We start from the raw sequence: 6000 nt of genomic DNA on the forward strand, positions 1-6000 counted from the left end.
GTCCCGCTCCAATTTCTGAATTTGCTTTTTTCTTGAAGAAATATTGCCTAGGTAAATTAGTTTGTAAAAATCAGTATCAATATATAAAATTAATTGTGTTTCTATACGATAGCAATGAAAATCAGAAAATATATTTTTACATAACACAATTTACAGTAAAATTATTTGGGTTAAATCTGACAAAAGGTGTGCAAGATCAGTACACTAACAACTGCAAAATATTGTTGAGAGATTAAAGAAAGTAAGTAAATGGATAGTTAGACTGTATTATGGATCGAAGATTCAATATTGCTAACGTATTCTTAAATTGAACAATAGATTCAACAAAATTCCAATCAAAATGTCAGCAGGTTTTATTTTTTGGGAGAAATTGACAAAACAAAAACAAAAACAAAAACAAACAAAAAAACACCTTAAAAAAGAACCTTACAACTTACATGGACAACTTACGTTGCCTAATTTCATGATTTTATTATAAAGCTACAGAAATTAAGACAGTGTAGAGTTGATGTCAAGACTGACAACTCAATCCATAGAAAGGAATAAAAAGTCCAGAAACAAATACGTGGTCAATCAATTTTTCATAAAGGCAAAACATGAATTCAGTGAGAAAAGGAAAGTTATTTCAATAAATGGTGTCAGAACAAAAAGTAAACTTCAACTGATACCTTGAACCATAAACAAAAAATAAGTAAAGATGGATTATAGATTTAAATGTAAAACTTAAATTTCTAAAACTTCTGTGAGAAAGTAGTGGAAAAAATGTCATTACCCACATAAGTTGTAAGGTTATTTTTTTAGTTATTTTTGTTTGTCAATTTCTATCCAAAAAAATCCTTCTCACATTTTGATTGGAATTATGTTGAATCTGTTGTTCAGTTTAAGTGTACCTTAGCAATATTGAATTTTCGAGCCATACTACAGTGTATCTACGCACTTATTTACCTTATTTAATTTCTTTCACTTTATCAGGGCAATAAGTTTTTAGACAGGAAGCCAAAAGCATGATTTATAGAAATAAATTTAAGTTAAAAGAATTGAATATTTTAAATTCAGAATGTTAATCAGTTTAACTTAAAATCATCTAGAGATAGAGTGAGTAGAAGGAAGGAAGAGAAAATAGAAGCATGAAGGAGGGAAAGAAAAAAGATTTAGATATTGTAGTATTTTTTAAGCTTAGAGTCTATAAATAAATTGTACATTATACCCAAATACAAATAAAATTAACACAAATGAAATAATAATTAAATTGTTTCATTGGAAAAATCACATCGTATTAAGAGTAAAATTATAAAAAGATTATGCTATTCTTAATTGTTGTAGAAATTCATTAACTCGGTGTATCATCAATAAAGTTTACAGCTATATTTTTCTAAACTTTAATTTTTTTTTTTTTTCACCAGACAGTGTCTCTCTGTCACCCAGGCTAAAGTGCAGTAGCATGATCTTGGCTCACTGCAGCCTCAACTTCTGGTTTCAAGCAAGCTTTCTGCCTCAGCCTTCTGAGTGTCTACGACCATAGGCATGGCCACCACACCTTGCTCATTATTTCTACTTTTATTTTTCTAGAGACAGGGTTTCACTATGTTGCACAGGCTGGTCTTGAACGCCAGAGCCAAGCTATCCTCTTGCCTCAGCCTCTCAAAATGCCGAGAATACTGATATGACTCACTGTGCCCAGCCCTCAACCTAAAAGTCCATTATATTCACATGTAATGAAACATCATAAACTGCACATATTTTAATTGTATAATTTATTAAATTTGGACATATAAATACACCTATGAAATAACCACCAGTCACAATTTTAAAAATAACTTCATCGCTCCTCATACCATTCTTTAATCTCCTTCCTCCCCTCAAACCTACCCTCAGGCAACACTATTTCATTTTCTCACATTATGGTTTACTTTGAATTAAATAAATTATGTTGGCTGGGTGTGGTGGCTCACGCCTGTAATCCCAGCACTTTGGGAGGCTGAGGCAGGTCGATAACCTGAGGTCAGGAGTTTGAGACCGGCCTGGTCAACATGTTGAAACCATCTCTACTAAAAAAACATAGAGAAAATTAGCCGGACATGATGACATACACCTGTAATTCCAGTTACTCAAGAGGCTGGGGCAGGAGAATTGCTTGAACTCTGGAGGTGGAGGCTGCAGTGAGCCTAGATAGTGCCACTGCACTACAGCCTGGATGACAGAGCAAGATTCATCTCAAAAAACAAACAAACATATTTTGATGGAAACATGTAGCATGTATACTTTTCTAGACTCAATTTCTTCACTCAGAATAGTAATATTGAGTTCTCCTGATGTGATTGTTATATACCAATATTAACATCCTTTGTACTGTTAAGTAGTGTTTGATTATATGATATGACATAATCTGTTTATCCATTTATCTGTTGACGACCATTTGGGTTTATTTTCAGGTTTCGATTATTACCATTTTTATATGGACTTTTAGTTTTATTCTGGAATATATAAATATACACACATACACACACACACATACACACACACACACACACACACAAATATATGCGTAGAATGGCTGGTTAGTATGAAAAATCTTTTTTTTTAATGCTGTAAATCAGTTTTCTAAAGCAGCTGTGCCATTTTGCAATTCCGTCACTACTGTATGACAGTTCCAGTTGGTTTGTACTCTCACTAACACTTGGTATGAGCAGCTATCTGTTAGCAAATCCAATCGGTATGTCTTATTACATGACACATTATAATTTTAATGAGATATCTCATTGTTTTAACTTGCATTTCTCTGAGTGGTGATAGTGGGCATCATTTTATGTGTTTATTCGCTATGAATATATCCTATGAAGTGTGTGTTCAAATTGCTTCTCCATTTGTTAATTGGGTTGTTAGTTTTATTTTTGAGATGTAAGTTTTTTATACATTCATATTACATGTCCTTTAATTTATGTGTAGAGAATATTTTCTTCAAGTGTGTTGCGGTCTTTCTGTCTTCTTAGTAGTGGCTTGAAAAGCAAAGTTTGAAAATTGGAATGATGCCCAGGTTATCAATTTTTCTTTCCTTGTTTTGACCAAAATACAACATGCTGTGACTTTGACCAAAGTCACAAAATTTTTCTCCTATGTTATCTTCTAGAATTTTTACAATTCTAGGTTTTACATTTAGGTCTATTATCCATTTTGATTTAACGTTGTATGCTGTGAAGTAAGGATGGATGTTCATTTTGTTCCTGCATAGCTATCAAGTTCATTCTCCATCATTCGTTTTAAAGATTTTTCTTTCCCAAATTAATTGCCTTTATCAAAAATTAATATACCATACATGTTTGAGTCTATCTACATTTCTATCTAAATACAAATATAAAACCTAAAATCAGATAGGATAAGGCCCACAAATTTGTTCCTCTTTGTAAAAACTGCATTAGTATTAAAGACATGTTGCATTCTTACATAATTGTTAGAATCAGCTTTTCAATTTCTAGAAAACAAGTACTGCTGTAATTTTAACTGAGATTGCACCAAATCTATAGATCATTTTGGCCAAATTTTTCATCTTGACAATACTAGGTCTTCCAATCCATGTGTATGGAACATCTCCCCATTTGTTTAGGTCATTAGTTTCTCTCTGCCATTCTTCACAGTTACCAGGGTGAAAATTTTGGACATGTTTTGTTAGATTTATTCCCGAGTGTTTAAGATGTTTGGGAACTACTACTGTAAGCAGATTTTTAAAATTGTGTTTTTAATTGTTTACTAAAAATTGTTTCGTAGAATGTCTAGGATTTCCCACATAAACAGTCACATTTGCCTGAAGACAGAGATACTTTTAGGCTTTCGTATATGAATTTTATTCCTTATATATGAAACTAGGGAATCCTGAGCCAGCATTGTTTCTTGGTTCCCAATGTCATGGGAATAATTAAATCTTTTCACCATCAAATATATTGTTAGTCTTAGATTTTTTTTTTCTTGCATGCACACTATCAACTTGAGGAAATTTGCTACCATTTGTAGTTTGCTGAGAGTTTTCGCTATAGACGTGTGTTGACATTTTAAAATATGTTTGTTCCACCTCTTGAAATTCTTTTATTTTTCTCTTTTATTCTATCAGTATGGGAAATGACATTAATACCAAACATACATTCCCAGGATAAAATATACTTGGTAATTATGAATTTTACTGTTGAATTTAGCTTCCTAATATCTTACTAAGGTTATTTGCAGCTGTATTCATGATGAATATCAATTTACAATTTCCTCTTTTGTAATTTTTTAGTCATGTTTCGTATCCTGGGTTATGCTGGCATCATAACTCTACCTAACCAAATTAGACAGCGAATCTACCCCCTCTATTTTCTAAAAGATCTCTGTCAGATTAATGTTATTTCTCTATGATGTTTGATTAGAATTCACCAAAGCAACCACCTAGGTCTGACCTTTCTTTTGGAGAAGGGTTTTGGTAACAAAGTAAATATCTTTGTTAGCAGTAGGGCTATACAGATTTAGTGTTTATTCTTGTATCGACTTTGGTAAGTTATTTTTCAAGAAATTTATTTACATCATTGAAGTCATCAAATTTGTTGGCATAAACTTGTCCATACTCTCTTTTCATTATTTGGTCAATGTCTGTAGGATCCATTGGTGAAATCTTTTTCTCATCCACATATTAGTGATTTATGTTCTTTCTCTTTGTGTTGTGTTCAGTATAGATACAAGTTTGTTAGTTACATTGACTTTTTCACAAAACCAACTGTTATTTTTTCTCTGTATTTATTTCATTTTATTTATTTCTACTCTTAATAATTGTTTCCCTTGTCTTAGCGTTGGGTTTTTTAAATCTACTTTTTTCTATTTTTTTAAATTAATAAACTTAGTTCATTGACTTTGCATATGTTTTTTAACATAAGCATTTAAATATACATCTTTCTCTCTAAGAAATGTTATAACTGCACCCTCAAAAGTTTATATGTTGTATTTTCATTACCATTCAATTCAAAATTAATCACCCTTGTCAGGAATTATTTAGAAGTGTGATATTTAATATTAACATATTGTAATTTTCATAAATATTGTATTATTTATTTGTTAATTATGTTATGGTCAGAAAATTTACTCTGAAATACTTTAACCACTAGGTGTTTATTGAGGATTGTTTTTTGGACCAGGAAATGCTCTATTTTGTTGAATAGCCTGTACACTTGAAACAAAAGTAAATTCTTTCTTTTTGCAGTCATTTGAAGTAGTTTTCTATAAATATCAGCTGGGCAAAGTATTTGATACTGTTGTTCAGCTCTTCCAGCATATTACATTTTTACTAGTTTATCTGACACATTTGGAGAGAAGAATGTCAAATGTACTAAAATTATGGGTTTATATATATTCCCTTTTTAATTCTATAATTTTTTGTTTTACGTATTTTGAGACTTCATTATTAGATTTATTCAGCTATATGTGTTATATCTTACCCATGTACTGTTTCTTTTATAAATGTGATTCTTTTTCAGTCTGTTGAAATCCTTTGTCTTGAAGTCTCTTTTATTAGATACTAAAATCTTTACTCCAACCTAATTATATTTGTAGTTTTTATAATAAATATTTTTCTATCCATTTACTTCAGTGTATCTGTTCTTCAAGTTTAAAGCGAATACCTTCCTAATAACATATAGAATAGTCTTGAATTTTTATCCATTCTGTCAAGGTCTGCCTTTTAATTGGGGAATCTGGATCATTAACACTTAATGTAATTATTAATATGATTAGATTTAGTGTGTGTGTGTGGTGTGTGTGTGTGTGTGTGTATATATATATATATATTTTTTTTTTTTTTTTTTTTTTTTTCCTGTAGCATTTCTTATGCCAAGTCAACTTCAGGAAAAATCCCCTAACCTCCCAACCACGTTTCACTGCTGCCTAACCTCCTTGAACTATGACTTCTTCTTTCACTAAGGAAAAATAATGTTTCTTTCTCCTTTAATTAGTTACTTTCATTCTTTTCAGTATTTCTTGGCA

The sequence above is a fragment of the Trachypithecus francoisi genome, unplaced genomic scaffold (genome assembly GCF_009764315.1).
Source record: "Trachypithecus francoisi isolate TF-2019V2 unplaced genomic scaffold, Tfra_2.0 Lachesis_group13, whole genome shotgun sequence".
Lineage (NCBI taxonomy): Eukaryota > Metazoa > Chordata > Mammalia > Primates > Cercopithecidae > Trachypithecus > Trachypithecus francoisi.